Source organism: Miscanthus floridulus, chromosome 1 (assembly GCF_019320115.1).
Source record: "Miscanthus floridulus cultivar M001 chromosome 1, ASM1932011v1, whole genome shotgun sequence".
Classification (NCBI taxonomy): domain Eukaryota; kingdom Viridiplantae; phylum Streptophyta; class Magnoliopsida; order Poales; family Poaceae; genus Miscanthus; species Miscanthus floridulus.
The window spans coordinates 79,011,444-79,028,639 of record NC_089580.1 but is presented as its reverse complement, the minus strand read 5'-3'; the positions used below and the strand labels follow the sequence as shown (position 1 = coordinate 79,028,639).

The 17,196-nt window shown below is 48.8% G+C and overlaps 1 pseudogene; it reads right to left on the bottom strand.

Annotated features, from left to right (window-relative positions):
- Positions 1–270: 270 nt before the first annotated feature.
- On the bottom strand, positions 271–1,659 carry LOC136459182 (cis-zeatin O-glucosyltransferase 1-like; annotated as a pseudogene).
- Positions 1,660–17,196: the final 15,537 nt, after the last annotated feature.

Below are 17,196 nucleotides of genomic sequence, written 5' to 3'. Positions count from 1 at the left end.
ATGAACAATCTCATTATAAGTTAGTATAACATCAGCGCATATTTTATTTTAGAGTGAAATACACTGGCGGCCCTTTAACTTGTCGGCCTGTGCCAGTCCGGTCCACAAACTTGCAAACGCGAAAAATGGGCCCCTGAACTTGTCAAGTTGTTCACCATAGGCCCATTTCTCATCCGGTGCGGCCTCCAGGCGACGTGGCAGCGCCAGCATGGCGGACGAAGTCACCGCACGGACGCCACATCGCGGCACAGTCACCGCACGGACCATGGATCACCTCGTCACGTACGCGACGAGCTTGTACAGGTCCCGCCTGGATGACCCGCCCTCGGCCGCGGCACCGTGGACGGCCTCCCCAAGCGCGGCCGCCCGCCGCCGGATCTCGGCGCCTTCCTCCGAGGCGATAACCCTATCGATGGCGTCGCGGATCGCGGCCGTGGGGGTCACGTCGTGGCGCCGCTCCCAGGGGCGCACGAGCATGCACGCGCGGAGGTACTTGCAGATGAGCTCGGCGTCCCAGGGCTGGTCGCTGTGCATGGGCCACGCTAGGATGGGCTTCCCGTGGCTGAGGCTCTCCACGGTGGAGTTCCAGCCGCAGTTGCTCATCAACGCCGCCGTCGCGCCGTGCGCCAGGATCTCCAGCTACGGCGCCCACCCGGTGACCACCACGCCAGCGCGGACGTCGCTAGGGCTGAGCTCAGATGCGCGGTGGCACAGAGGGTCTCGGCCGCGGCATCCCCTTCCCCGCCGCCGCGTAGGTCTGCGCGGTCGGCATCGCGCAGCACCCACATGAAGCATGCCCCGCTGTCCCGTAGAGCGGCGGCCAGCTCGCGCACCTGCTCTAGGCGCAGTGACGACGTCGTGCCGAATGAGACGTACAGCACCGACGACGGCGGCTGCGCGTCAAGCCAGTCTAGGCACTCGTGCTGCCGCGAGCTCTCGCTGCTAGTCCCACTGCTCGCGCCGGAGCCGGGGAGGAGCACCGGGCTAAGAGGCCCAACGGCGAACAGCCTGCGGCCGTCGGAAGACGGGATCCCCTGGAGCGCGTCGAGGAAGTCGCCCTCGAGCGCGTGGCAGGTGTTGACGACCATGCCGGCGTCGGGCGTGTGCCGGCGCTCCTGCCCCATCCGCCTGGCGAGCGCGACGAACACCGGGGTGGCGCAGGCGTCAAGTGGGTGGAACACGAGGCTGTGGCGGCGCAGCAGGGCATGCTCCCGGTCTGCCCACCCGACGTTGTAGGAGGTGGCGAGGCAGTGCACGCTGAGGGCCTCGGCGCTAGGCAAGCGCGTGGCCTTGGCCACCGCGAACGCCGCCATGCGGTCGTGGAGGACAACAACGTGGCGGTGGGTCACGGCGAGCTTAGCCAGGAGCGCGGCTAGCGGGGCCCGCGCGCTGGCACAGTAAGCCTTGAAGAGCGGCTGCATGTGCGCCGAGAAAGGGGAGCCTGGGGCCAGGGCGAGGGACTTGTGCGTGGGCACGTCCAGCGCGCAGAAACGCACCACGCGCGGGGAGGGTTCTGTCCCAGCCGTGCAGGCGCGCGCGGGCCTCCCTGAGGTGCGGCTCCAGCGCCGCGAAGTGGACGGGGAGCCCCTGCGCGGCGAGGAGCAGGGACATGTGTAGCAGCTGGTCGCCGTGCTTCGTCCACCACGCTGGCGCTGCCATATCATCTGGAGGCCACGCCGGATGGGAAATGGACGTGCGGTGAACAACTTGACAAGTTTAGGGACCCATTTTCTACGTTTGCAAGTTCGTGGACCGGATTGGCATAGGCCGACAAGTTAAAGGGCCGCCAGTGTATTTCACTCTTTATTTTATGGGCATCAGTTTAGTCCATTTCTGAAATCCATCCCAAAATGCATACTCCTGTCAGTTTCATTATTGGGCATCACTAGCCAGACAAATGTTTTAGGGATCGGAAGCCTCTTCTTGTTGTTCTTGGTGGCAAAAGTTAGGAATCAGGGGGCAGGGCACAAGCACAACTAGAAAGAATACACCATACACAAGTAGTAGGAGTAGATTGCATCCTCAACAAAATTTATTGCATACTCCAATTAACAACCTCGACGTTGGCGTCGCCGGGTTGCATCCTCTTCTCTTCAGGACCTCACCCCCCCCAACGTAGCCTCTCCACCGTCACCACAGGTTCTCGGCATGTCCTCGCCACCGTACTAGCTTCTCCACAATTGGGCGCGACGGCCGTCCAGTATGTCGCGGCCTCGACATCGTCGATGGCGCACCCTGGTCTCCAGCTCCTTGTTGCTGACCACGGAGTGGATGGTAGCTGGTCGGGGTCGGCGTTGCATTGGCGGCGAGGATGGCATCGAGGCGGGCGAGCGTCAGAGCATGATCCCGTAGTGGGTCGGGGCTAGGATTGTCGGCGGAGGCCAGCACGGTGAGGGAGAAGGGGTCGAGCTTGACGCAGGCCACTAGACCGGGTCGAGCAGCGCAATGGCGGCGAGGGATGTGTCGCCGGAGCGGATGCGGAGGAGGGAGAGGTCGCTGGGCGGCCAACGGCCAGCGGGTAGTTGTGGCTACGGTCGATGAGGTGGAGCCGCGCGCCGGAGAGCCTGGAGGAGCACGTCCTCCGACGGCGGCAGCGCGTTACCGTGCTTCGAGGCCGAGGCCGCGGCCGTGGCCATCGGCGACGAGGCGGGCCCTATGACCCTATCTTGACGGGCCTTCCTTCTATATTCCATTGGGGACTTATGAGAATTACACGCGACGTGAATAATGCACCAAATAAAATCAAAGGGCCTAATAAGGGCATGTTTGGATGCATGTGTATTCACTCCAATACACATGTGTTGGAGTGAAATAGAATGAAACTTAGTTTAATTTCACTGCAATCCATTTCAACACATGTGGATTGAGATGAATACACGTGCATCCAAACAAGGCCTAACAGTGTTTTTTGCTCTGTGTATACACTACTAGAAACAGGGCCTTTGTCGAGTGCAAACTGTTTTGCCGAGTGTCAAAAATCAGGCACTCCGCAAAGACCTTCTTTGCCGAGTGCCCCACTCGGCAAAGAATTGCACTCGACAAATAATTATTTGCTGAGTGTCTAAAAAAGGGCACTCGACAAAGGACTTCTTTGCCGAGTGCCAGGCTCTTGGCAAAAGCGCAGCACTCGGCATAGGCTGCCCCGCGTAACGATGTTCTGCCATGTCCTTCTTTGCCGAGTGCCTGCTGTTAGGCACTCGACAAAGATTTTTTTTGGAAAAATACTTTGCCGAGTGCCCCTGATACGGCGCTCGGCAAAGATTCAATATTTTTTTTTGAAATGTCTTTGCCGAGTGCCTAACAGCTTCGACACTCGGCAAAGGGAGGAACTAAAAAAATTACATTTTTTTTGAAATAACTTTGCTGAGTGCCCCCGTGAAGGCACTCGTCAAAGAGGAAATTTCTAAAAAAAATTTCAAAAAACCTCTTTGCCGAGCGCCTTATTCTTGGCACTCGGCAAAGACCCCCTTTGCCGAGTGCCATGCCCCGGCGCTCGGCAGAGTTTTTTTTTTGTTTTTGGCCTCCAATTTTTTTGTGCATCCCTTTTAAAGTACCAGGAACTCCTCGTTAGAATTTGGGGATTTTTTTTGGCTTTTTGATATATTTAGTTACTTTATTTCGTTTACTTGAATTTTTTCGAAAAATATAAATTTGAACTGCACGTGGTACGAATAATGGAATTTAATGATTTAAAAAATGATAGTCATGTTACTGAGTGTAGTGTGAGGCCGTATCCAAGAACGGACCTGAAATTTCGGACATCTTGTTCAAGAAACATGACCGCGAACTTGCGTGCGAAGTGTTTTTAAATTCTATAAAAAGCAAACGAAGTCCGAAAATCATGAAACTTGTTGAGATGTCATGATATCGTATGTGGAGGCTATGATAAAATTTCAGAAGATTTCGTGTACGTTGTCATGTACGATGCTTACAAACCAGGACGTCCCCGCGCCGCCCTCCCCTCCCCGTGCGCCGCGCCCGAGGCCGCCCCTGCACCCGCCAGCCACTGGGCCACCGCTGAAGCCGCGCGTCGCCGCCCTTCCCCACGCCGCACGCCGCAGCCCCTCCCCGCGCCGCGCGCCGACTCCTGCCCCCGCCCCCACCAGCCCCCGCCCCCGCGCCAGCGTGTGGCCGAGCGTGGCCAGCTCACCCACGCCGGCCCGCCAACGCCGACGGGTGGAGGAGGGGAGGAGGAGGAGGAAGAGGAGGAGGAGTAGGAGCCGGCCCTGCCCCCGGCCGCGCCCCGTGGACCGCCCGCCTCGATGCCGCCCGTGCCCGACCCCGTTCCCGACTCCGGCGACCCCGACCCTGACCCCGATGCCGCCCGCCCCTACCCCCAGCGCCAGTCAGGTATGCCCTCTCTCTTGTTGTTGTTGTGGTAGTGATAGTTGTAGTAGTAGTGCTAGTGGTAGTAGTAGTATTAGAAGTAGTGGTAGTAGTAGTAGGACTAGTGGTAGTAGTAGTACTAGAACTAGTGGTAGTAGTAGTAGTAGCAATAGTGGTGGTAGTAGTAGAACTAGTGGTGGTAGTAGTAGCAGTAGTGGAAGTAGTAGTAGAAGTAGTGATACTACTTGGATATATTCTTCTGCTTGGATTGATATCCAAACTACATGGCTTCTCTTGAGACATATGTGCTTGTCGGCCATCGTGCCATTGTTTTTTGTAGGTTTTGGAAACCTCACCGTGTAGAGGAGGTTCTGCTGATTTTTTTTAAAAATGATAGTATTTTGTTCCATTTTTGTAGAGAAGAGCCCGTTGGAGCCGAGTCAGAGTTCCCATCGCCGTGCCGGTCTACCTGCACCGCGTTGCCTCGCCACTGCACCGCCCTGCCACGGCCCCGCTAGCCTAACTCCGCTGCCACCCTAGGTATAACCCCTCTTTCTGTATCATGGTCGTAGATCGCATAACCCAGTTAGGTGTCTCCCGTTCGAAAGAGATATGGTTGGAGGTATGCAGATCTTTGCATATCTATGATCATATCTATTTCGGATTGTTCACGTTTTTTGGATAGCCTACGGATGCGTAGATGGGTTAGTTTCCATAGTCTGCTCCGGTCCGAGACAGAGTTTCAGCATCACCTCCCTGTTGTTCTCCGGATACGCACTCTTCTTTGGCAGGACATGTATCTAGAGAACAGCGGGGAGGTGCTACCAAAATTCTGTCTTGGATAGGAGTAGAGCATGGAAACTAACCTCATCTACGCATCCGCAGGTGGGATTAGGACCTATCCTCACCTATTAGACAGTAGGAACACCATGTAGATGCAATTGATGGTTACATTACTCGCTAATACATATGTTAGAGGATGGATGACCGTCAGTGGATGTACACGGGCTAGAGAAGTCAGAGTGATTACACCACGGAATGGATGAACAAGACCGATGCTTTCTTGAATAGTGCATTTGGCAAGGCTGCTAAAGGACATTGCCTAGTTTTGTGTCCCTGCAGCAAATGTAGAAACAGGAGAAGGGTAAACAAGGTGGAAATGGGTAAACATCTTGTGAAGAATGGATTTACGCCGGACTATACTCGGTGGGTCCACCATGGTGAAGCCCATCGTATGAGAGAGGAGGTGGTGAGACCACAGGTGGAGGGTTTTGATGCTGATGCCGGGGTAGCAGACATGTTAGATGACTTTCACCAAGGACAGTTCGATGAGGGACGTGAGAAGGAGGAGATGGAGGCAGCCGCATAGGCGTTCTATGACATGATGGACTCAGCACATAAACCCCTTCACGATCGATAAACGGTGTCTCTACTGGATGCCATTGGACGCTTAATGGGGTTGAAGTCTGAGTTAAACTTGAATCGAGAGGGCTTCAATAAGATGTTGGCCGTGATGGGCACCCTACTTCCGGAGGGCCACATTCTGCCAAAGAGCATGTATGAGTCACAGAAACTCCTTCGTGCACTTAAGATGCCGTATGAGCAGATACATGCTTGTCCGAAGGGGTGCGTCCTATTTAGGAAAGAACACGAGCATGCAAAGTTCTGTCCAAAGTGTAAATCCTCCAGGTACCTAGAGGTAGACTCTGATGATGGCTAGAAGAGGCAACTTACGATCCCCGTGAAAATCCTATGGTACCTTCCGTTCCTACCGAGGATCCAACGGCTATACATGACCGAGAAATCCGCAAAACAGATGACATGGCACAAAAATGGCAAACAGTACAATCCTGACAAGATGGTACATCCATCCGATGGTGAAGCTTGGATCCACTTTAATGACAAACATTGTGACAAAGGAGATGAGGCTCGTAATGTACGTGTCGCGCTGGCAACAGATGGGTTCAATCCTTATGGAATGATGGCTGCCCCATACACATGTTGGCCCGTCTTCGTTATCCCCCTTAATCTCCCCCCGGTGTCTCCTTTCAACAACATAACGTATTCTTGTCGTTGATAATTCCTGGACATCCAGGGAGTAATATGGTGTGTTCATGGAGCCCGTGTTTGATGAATTGGTCCGTGCTTGGGACGAAGGGATATGGACATACGATCGAGCTACAAAGACAACCTTGAAAATGCATGTTTGGTACCACTACTCCCTGCATGACTTCTTGGCGTATGGGATATTTTGTGCCTGGTGTGTTCACAAGAAGTTCCCATACCCAATATGCAAGGAAGGTGTGAGGTTCATTTGGTTGCAGAAGGGTGGCAAGTATTCGTCGTTCGACAGACATCGTCAATTCCTACCTCTTGACCATCCATTCAAACAAGATATCAAGAACTTTATGAAAGGTGTCAAAGTGACAAACCCTGCACCGTGGATGATGACTGGTGCTGAGGTTCATGCTCAGATAGATGCTCTCATGCCCAATGAAGAAGGTGGTTTTGTGGGATATGGTGAGCAACATATGTGGACTCATATCTCGGGCATGACGAGGCTCCCCTATTTGGATGACCTTCTTCTGCCACATAACATTGATGTAATGCACACTAAAAAGAATGTCGCTGAGGCACTTTGGGCAACACTCATGGACACTGAAAAGTCTAAGGACAACCCTAAGGCTAGAGTGGACCTGGCAACGTTGTGCGATAGACTAAATCAAGAGATGTAGCCTCCTAGTCGTGGCAAGACCTGGAGAAGGCCTAAGGCCGATTTCGTCTTGAAAAAGGGCCAAAGGAGGGAAGTACTTGAATGGATCCAGACGCTAATGTTCTCTAATGGGTATGCAGTGAATCTAAAGAGGGGAGTGAACTTAGGCACTCTGCGAGTCAACAGGATGAAGAGTCATGACTACCACATATGGATTGAGCGGCTTCTTCTGGCGATGGTTCGAGGCTATGTCCCAGAGCATGTCTAGCAAGTGCTGGTAGAGTTGAGCTACTTATTCCGCCAGCTTTGTGCCAAGGAGCTCTCTCGGATCGTCATTGATGACTTGGAAAGAGCGACACCCATGTTGCTCTGTAAGTTGGAGAAGATCTTTCCACCCGGCTACTTCTTGCCGATGCAGCATTTGATTGTGCACCTCTCGTATGAGGCACGGATGGGGGGACCCGTGTAGGACCGTTGGTGCTATCCAATCGAGAGATGTCTGAAGACTCTTCGCAAAAAATGTAGAAATAAAGCCAAAATTGAGGCTTCCATTGCAGAGGCATGCATTCTAGAGGAGGTGTCGAACTTCACAGAGAAATACTACACTGAGAACCTTCCTAGCGTTTATAATCCACCCCCTCGTTACAATGCTGGCGAAAATGAATCGAACCTCAGCCTTTTCCAAGGGCAACTCGGAAGCGCAAGTGCATCGACCACTAAGCAATTGAAAAATGAAGAGTTGCGCAGTATCATGCTATATGTGTTGACCAACCTTGTTGAGGTGCAGCCGTTCATTGGGTAAGTTCTGAATGAACTTGTTTCATTTCGCCGTATGTCCTTGTTTCTTTGTCCCAAACGATGAAGATTACAACTTCAACCCAAACACATATGATGGAGAGTTCTATCAAGAAGAGGGGCTACAAAGGAGGTTTGACATAGACTTAACCGAAGAGATAGGAATGGAAGTAGACAATGAAAGGGATGATGACGAGGACGCTGGAGACGAGGTGCGAAATCTGAAGGACATACAAATGCTTGAGCGATTATGTTTAGGCAATGACAATGAAGACAACATTCCTCCTTTGAATAGTGTTGATGAGTTGGACAATGTTGATAGTGATGATGAGACCTATGATCCAGCTAATCTCAATCATGAAGATTATTTCTAATACATGTAATACTATGTTTTTTGTAATTATGTTTTGTTCATTTTTGCATATATTTCTAATACATGTATTACTATGTTTTTTATAATTATGTTTTGTTCATTTTTGCACCTATTTCTAATTACGTCTTGTTTTTCTTTTTTATTGTAGGTGATTGAACAAAGATGGCGTGCGACCGTCATAGGTCTGTGAACTCGATTTACCAAAGACCATGCCGGCTGCAGGAGGAGGCGGAGGGGCGGCGGAGGGATTGGATAGGAGGAGGAGGAGGACCGCCAGCCATAGGAGGGGGCCGTCTCCTCCCACGCCCCATGAGGAGGAGCTTGAGGAGGAGGTGGCACCTGTGGACGAGTCAGACAAGGAGATAGTTCGACAGACGGACGAGGAGGAGGGGCCGCACGAGGACGACGAGTGGGAGGCGGTAGGCATGGGTTCCGCTTCCTCCGACTCCTCTTCGAGTGTCTACTTGTGAGGTCCCGCGAGCCTTCCACAGGTTCTGCTTCCTCATCAATGCCCAGTGATTCGCCCCGAAGTGCAAAAGTAAGTAACTTTATATGTTATCACCACTACTTCATATGATATGATGAAAAAAACTAATATTTTTTCTTAATCACTTATGCAGGAACTGGGTGGTTGTGTCGGGTGGTAGCACACGGCTAGTCAATGGCATCCTAGGTCTTCTGTGCAGACAACACTTTCCCGACATTGTCATGTACGCATCGAAGACAGAGCCGTCGTACTTGTTTGACCACTACGCCATCGCCCTCGATGTGGAGTACCCCAACAAGGCAGCGCGGGTGAAGGCAGAGTTTTGGGTAAGTCTCCCTCGCACAACATTGCTCAATACGTCGCATTCATTGGACTTTTCTTGAAATAATGAATGGATACATCGCTTTTGTATGCAGACTTATTACAGATGCGAGGAGGGTTTGAGGCTAGGACGGAGCAGGTGACTACCAAAGCCTATAAAAAACTCGTCACTGACATGCATCATGAGGTGCGCATCCAGGCCATCGTAACCTACTACGGGTCAAAGTTTGGAGAGAGGAAAACCAATAAAGACGCAAGAGAGATGCAACTGACCTGGGAGCAGTACCTTGAGGTAAATAAAGAACATCGATATTGATTCGTTTTGAGATTAAGTTGGTTCAATTTGATCTTCTTATATGTCCAATACTTGATGATGTGTAGATGATTCCCTAGTGGTGCCAAGCGTATCCCGAGTGCTGGGCGATGATGGTGGAGAGGTGATTCACAGAGGAGTACCTCAAGATGCACAAGGATGCCCGGGACCGTCGTTTGTAGATGCAAGGTCCAACACACCATCAAGGAAGCCGTAGCCTCGCCGGATACAAACAAGCATGGGTACGCGAATTCATTTATCTATTGTGACGCTCAGTTCTGCCTGATTTCTAATCATCATGCTGTCTTTCTCGCAGTCGGCATCACATAGTGGCCAGGCTTGCTCGGACTTCCAGTCATGGTGTATGGCCCACAAGGGCAAGGCGATGTCCGATGTCTCCTTTAACCTAGAGGACCCGTCCGAGGCATACACGAACCCGAGCGTCCACTCTTGCATCATTGAGTACACTGAGGTGGCGAGGTCGCTCCATGGGCCAGACCACGATCCGAGCACCCAGGACTTCGATGGAGAGGCCATCATGAGGGCGGGGCAAGGCAAGAAGCATGGGTGGTTCTGGCTTGGCGACGGCGTCATCGACACAGCCTCTACTCCCTCTCTCTCCCAGATCCGAGCACGGAGCACGATCGAGAGCCTGGCCATTCGCACACGGCCGACCGCTGCACAGCACCAGGTCGACGCACTCGAGGTTATTCCTATTTTACTCGTCATACATTGATCTTTGCACACCTTAATTAGCTTTGCATTACTAAAACATTGGAGTGAAATATTGCAGGCCCGGCTGGAACAAGAAATGAGGCAACGTCAGGAGCTGGAGGCCGGGCAGCAGAGGATGGTGGCCCAGCTGGAGGCCGAGCGGCAGACCCAGGCGTAGAGGCTGACGGACATTACGGAGTTTCTACAAGGGCTTAGACAACATGTGGGCTTCTCTCTGCCAGCTGGGCTGTTGGTTCCACCTCCCATTCCGCGTCCTGCAGCTGCAGCTACTCCTGTGAGTATGAAAGTTTTTTACTTTTGCTTGTGCTTTGCTTGTATGGCCTCTACCTTCCTAGATTAGCTATCCAAATAATCTTGTTTCACATGCAATCTTTTCTCCTTTGTGCAGTCTTTATCTGACAGTGGTTCGAGTAATCCACCTCATGCACCTCCGAATGATGGAGCTGGGCCTTCACCACAGTCGTAGTGGCCGAGATGAGTGCACGTTGTATTTTTTTCATTTGTTGTTCACTTGGTGATGGACTTGTGATATACTTGTGATGCACTTGTGGACTTTGATGGACTTATGATGGACTTGTGGATTTATTTCGATAGACTTGAGCACTTATTATTATATATGTGATATATATTGTGATGGATGTGATATGTGCGGATGGATGTGTGGATGGATGAGATATATATGTGATGGATGAGATATATGTTTGTATGAATTTATTTGTCATGATAGAATGTAAAAAAATTAAAAATTGCCGTTTTGGGTCACTTTGCCGAGTGTTGCACTCGGCAAAGGACCCCGTTGCTGAATGCCATGGTCACAGCACTCGGCAAAGCTGGAAAAATGGGCACTCGGAAAACCATTTTTCTAGCTTTGTCGAGTGCCATGACCATGGTACTCGGCAAAGAATTTGTTTTTAAAAAAAAATCAAACTTTGCTGAGTGCCGGCCGGAGGGCACTCGGCCAAGATTTTTTTTAAAAAAAATTCAAACTTTGCCGAGCGCCGGCCAGGGGGCACTCGGCAAAGAATTTTTAGAAAAAAATAAAACATCTTTGCCAAGGGCCGGATAGAGGGCACTCGGCAAAGAATTTTTTTTAAAAAAAATAAAAAATCTTTACCGAGTGCCTGCAGGGTTGGCACTCGGCAAAGCGACCGTCAACGGGGCCGGCGCCGTGACGGTCGCTTTTCTTTGCCGAGTGCCCGATAAAAGACACTCGGCAAAGAGGGCTTTGCCGATCAATTTCTTGCCGTGTGTTCTTTGCCGAGTGCCGCACTCGGCAAAGGCTTTGCCGAGTGTCTCAGGCACTCAGCAAAGAACCTGAATCCAGTAGTGATAGGAGTATTTGGCAATGCAATCATTCCCCATCTTTCTTTTTTTCCGGTCTAAACAGTACATGCCATGAGTTAGTCAGAAATCTTTCTTGTGCTTTAGCATGATCCCCGTTTCTTGTGCTAGATGGACGACGATGAAGCCGCCATGGACTTAGACCTGCTACTGACAGGGCCCAAGAACGAGTAAAATCTGGATGAATGCTTGGGAGGTATTATATTTGACTGATGTTTTATCCCTTTATTATTTTATTTGAATTCAGCTATATGTCAGCAACGAATTTATAGAGTTTATTATGTCTTCCAGTTCCAGTTGCAGGTGTATTGGATTGCTATAGTCCCCAGGTATGATTTTCGGATCTATCGTCTAATATCTATCATAGTATCATCTGGTTGTTGTTATGATATGCCAAAATTTAAGTACTATATAAATGCTTCTCTTCTTTCAAACAACTACTGGACTTTGGGTCCTAGTAAACGTTGGTGCTGTGTACTGGTGGCAATTATTTGATGTGGGAAAGCTAATGCCTAATATATAGTGCTTATCATTTTTTTTCTTTTATTGTACGTAGTTGGAAGATCAGTTTGATTCGCGGAATGTGAATGACTGTGAAGCAGCAGTCAATGAGCTTGAAATCGAAGATTACATTGACCCAAGCATGCTAGGTATATATATTTCACTTCTAAACAGACTTTGTTTCCTTTTGTTTTCTTACAACATTTACTTGATACATGAATATATACTACCAAGCATCATGTGGTAGTGGTACTTATATTATAGTAAGAGTTAAGACTTCACGGATTTAAGATATTAGACTGTATATTTCTTGGACAAGTGTCATTAGGAGATTTGCAAAGAGATCTACATTTACTCTGCTGCATATTAAAATTAGCTAATGTATACCATGATATATGGTTCAGGTTGCTTCCTGCCAAGTGGCAGTTCGGGACATGGCAGAAGAGGACCTCGCAGGAGCAGCAGTTCTGAAAGGGTAAGCATATACACACTAAAAAAACAATTTCGGAACACATATTTTTATTAACAGAGATAGTAAAAAAAAAGTGTGATTGTCTTCTTGATTGTATAGTGATTTTTTGACCTAGCTCGTGGAGTCAAACAGTCACTAAACAACCATATTTGTAGATGGGTTTTTAAAGACGGGCCTCTTAGGAAGGCCATCACCTCAAAAAATGATCATTAAGATATGCAGACCTCTTAGCTAATCAATTAACAGAGTCAAGCGTTATGATGCCAGCCTCTATACATAGTGGTCGAAAAATTTGTAACTTTTGCATATGAAGTTGGATAAATATGAACTTTATATCAAAATTATAAAGCTCAACAAAGTCTACATCTTTCCAGTTTACAAGTTTTTTATTTAAAAATTATTTAGAGTGTCAAAATTTAGTTTTATTTTCTCAGATTTTGACATTCAAAATTTTGGATTTTCAAACAACCATTGGTGTCGACATGGTCTAGACTAAAGTTGTAGTTCTCAATGCGTTATACAACTTTGTAGTTGATAATTTTTTATTTAAAATCATTTAAAGTCCCAAATATAACACACGTCAATGGATGCATTCTCGAAAAAAATAAATTGTCAAATATGTGTTTTAATTTTTTAGGTTTCAAACATGCTTGGATATTGACGTGGTCCATACCAAAGTTGTAGTGGTCGAGGTGATCTTAAAACTTTCGAGTTGAAAAGTTTTTTTTGAAGTCATTAGAGTTCAAAATGTTTGTTTTAAGTTTTTAGATTTTGATATTCAAACTTTTAGACAATAAAGATGGAGGCATGTGTAATTGTAGTGCTCAACAAGATCTAATCTAAAATTTTGTAGTTGAAACCTTTTCATTTGAGATCATTTAGTGGCTAAAGTATTCAATACAATATTACTAAGTGTTAATACAAAAGGATAGCATCATATACTCACAAGTGAGTGTGTAGTGCTAGTGTAGTGGTACCGATGGGTTTGAATCCTACAAAATACTTTGTGTAATAGTGACATATATTGTGTAGTTGACAAAGTGTATGTATTCATTTCTTTGGCGCCAACCTCTACTATGTTTAAAGGGAATAAGGTGGGTTAATTGGAGAGAGGGAGATCAAACGATGGTGCACAAAGGCTAGGCGTGACTAGGGGCAAGGTATCAAAGGATGGGCTATATATGTTGACTCAAAAATGAAACTTTGGCAACTAATAGAAAGCGCTAGTAACTAGAAAGTAGTGTTCTCCATTTAACACAACAGAGATGTCAATCCAGATTCATCCCTCAATCAGCACATCTGCATCTCCTTTGTTCTCGGCCCTCCTCATCGACCATTGCTCCACCAACCACAACCTCCAACACCAGTGACACATCAGCACGCTGCTCACATCCTTCTGCCACCATTTCCCAATTCTCACCCTCCTTTCTAACTACTTCAGCAAGATTACCCTGCCCGGACATGGGCCACCGCCTGCCACCGCCACCATGTCTAGCAGTGTTGCACGTGCCCCTCATCGCCAACCACCAAACTGGTCCTCCTCTAGCTTCTATAGTCCACAGGTGAGGAACCCACCTAGAGTCCAAATCCACAAGCCCCAATGGTTTTCGATGGTTAGCCATTGGGGCAGCTCGAAATCTCAATGGGATACATTGAGTAGTATCATCTTCCTCTTATGATCCTCGTCTGCCACCACCAACTACACATTATTGACCCTATCCCTTTGAGTCGAATTGCACCATCAACACCTAGCACATAGCCTACTGCAACATTAATCTCTCGTGGGCCATGACACCTTTGTTTCCATGTTGTGCCACACGCACACCCCACCCGCGCCCCTCCCCAAAACTTTTGAAACACTATGGTGTGGAGCCCTATCCCCAAAACCTTCCCACCATCATCCATTGACACCTCTACAGTGATGGCACAGTTGCCACTAATCATCTAAGACAACGATGGACTTCACCCTACTTCTATGATCTTTGGTAGGGGGAGAAATCCATCAGGAATCCATCCCACGAGCACTAGCGGAGTTGGAATGCCAACCACCATTGCAAGCTTGGCGTTGTGTGTGTAGGAGAGGATAAATAAAGGTTGTTTGATTAGCAAGGTGCACTAGTAGACAGATGGACTTTAGTCCCGGTTGGGAACATGCTTTAGTCCCATGTTTTCCGACTGGGACTACGAATCTAGGACTAAAGGCAATGACTCTTTAGTCCCGGTTGCCTTGAACACGGACTAAAGGTCCTCTGAGGATAAAAATTGATGCCTCCAACCTCTGTGCCTCACGTGAGATTCAAACCCAAGACCTCATGCATTGCTTCGCGCGTACCTTTCCACCCCACCTACACATCAATGTGACTCTAGATGGGATGCTTTCCATTTGAACTAACCCATCGGAGGACTTTTAGTCCTGGTTGGTAACACCAACCGAGACTAAACGGTCTACATTAATCCGGTTAGTGTTATCAACCAAGACTAAAGGGTCAAGGCTCTTTAGTCTGGGTTGGTAACACCAACCGGGACTAATGTAGACCCTTTAGTCTGGGTTGGTGCTACTAACCCGGACTAAAAGGTCCTCTGACGTCCAAGAAACTTGGACCCGGGGGCCCAATTCTAGGCGAGACTAATGTGCTGAACCGAAAGTCTTTTCTCTACTAGTGGCGGTCTCACAATTAGCCAAAACAAATAGCCCTTTATTTGTACCTTTTAGGTTGTAGTATATAGTCCAAGTTAGAACCTTTAGCCACACTATTTAGGGGTAGACCATACCCAACATCAAATTATAGAGGGGCTAGGTCCTTGCTTTTCCTCGTACCTGCTCCCCTCACTCTTCTTCTCCCACACTTCTTTCTTCCTTGTGTTCCCTTAGTTTAGTTTCAATGGAGCTGCAATCAGCCTCCCCCTTCTTATTTCAGAGCCAACAACAATTGGACATAATGTATAAAAATTATTTATAATCATATGGAAATTAAATTATAGAATTAATTTGTTTCCTCCAGTCAGGGTTGTTTGCCCATAATTTTGGGTCGCAGGAGCCTTCCATAAGTGGAGGGAGAAAGCACAAAGGAAGGGAAAACAATGATCATTGGATAGAGGATGAAGTGAGACAACTTGTGAAGGGTGTATCTTTTATGGTGTTGGAAAATAGGGCTATGTGAAGAGAAAATATTTCCAGGCATCAATTCAAACAATAGATCATTTGAAGGTATAGTAGATTACTATTAGTGATGCATTGCACTATGTAGCAAATACATAGTGCTCAGAGGGTGGTCGGCGCTGAACCAGAGTGGTCAGAGCTGATTCCGCGATGGAGAGGCAGTCGGTGAGCTTCTGGCCAACCTGATCGATGGATGCGATCAGATCGTCATTGTTGAGCTACTTCCTCGGGTAGTGGGGGAGCAGGCGGCGAGTTGTTGATGAAGACGACCTGGGAGGTGGTTCTGAGATCGGATCTGCTATTGCAGGTACTGGTGTGGTCGACGTAGAATCGATCTGCATCGGATTGATGATCTCTCCATCTCCGTCAGCATTGATGACCCAGGAGATTGATCCGACCATAAAGATCTAGCCAGGCTTTGGAGAGGATGAAGACCTGCAAAATGTTCCATCTTGTTCGTCATAGAAACATCACGCACACCCCTACCTAGCACGCCAACTATCGATAAAAGATGCTCGGTAGTCCTCATAGGGGTATCCCACGAAGGTAGATTGATTGGCAGAGGTGCGCGTAATCAAGAACAAGAATGCAACAGAGACACAAGAGTTAGACAGGTTCTGGCCGTCAGCATGATGTAATACCCTACTCCTATGGTCTGTTGGTTTGGATTGGCGATCGTATGATATTACGTGTGTTTTGAGGGGGCCCTGCCCGCCTTATATAGTCTAGGGGCAGGGTTACAAGTCGGTTAGATTTAGGAGATAACCAAAAAGTAATAACAGATTACATGAATCATGGAATCGAACGTAAACTAACAGATCTCGTAATATCTTCAGGATATCTTCCTTTATGCCTTGCGGTGCACGTCGAGCAGTGTCGTGCACCATAGGTCTTCGTCTTGTGGGCTGGACCACCCCTAGGGGCGCAACCCTTGTAGTCTACTATGTGTATTCAGGGTCATACCCCCCACACCTAGCCACTCTCTTAGTCTCTCTGTTCATCCTTCTCTTCGGGTCTCCGTGCTGCGGCGGTGCCGGCTGCCAGGGACTCTAGATGCAATCACTCAAGTAATGCACTTGGATTCTCTCCTAATCTCACAATGATGATGAAACAATGATGGAGATAAGTGGGAGGGCTTTGGCTAAGCTCACAAGGTTGCTATGTCAATGCAAATGGCCAAGAGAGTGAGCTTGAGCCAGCCATGGGGCTTAAATACAAGCCCCCATGAAATAGAGCCATTGTACCCCTTCACTGGGCACAACACGGGGTGACCGGACGCTCCGGTCAGTTCGACCGGATGCTGGACCCCAGCATCCGATCGCCCGATGCTTGCCATGTGTCATTGGCTTCAAACATCGATCGCCTGATCTCAACGGTCAAGTGATGACCGGACACGTCAGTTAGAAAGTGACCGAACACAGGACCCTAGCGTCCGATCATTTCCAGTAAGGTTCCAAACGCGAAATTTCACGACCGGACGTGTTCGGTCATGCTCGACCAGACTCACCCGACGTCCGGTCACTCAACGTTTCCTCTGTGCGCCTCACGTCAGCGTACGTCAGCACTGACCAGACTCAAACCATGAGCGTCCGGTCAGTTTACACGCCAGCGTCCGGTCACAAGACCAAGACCGTGCTTACTACTGTCACTGACTGGACT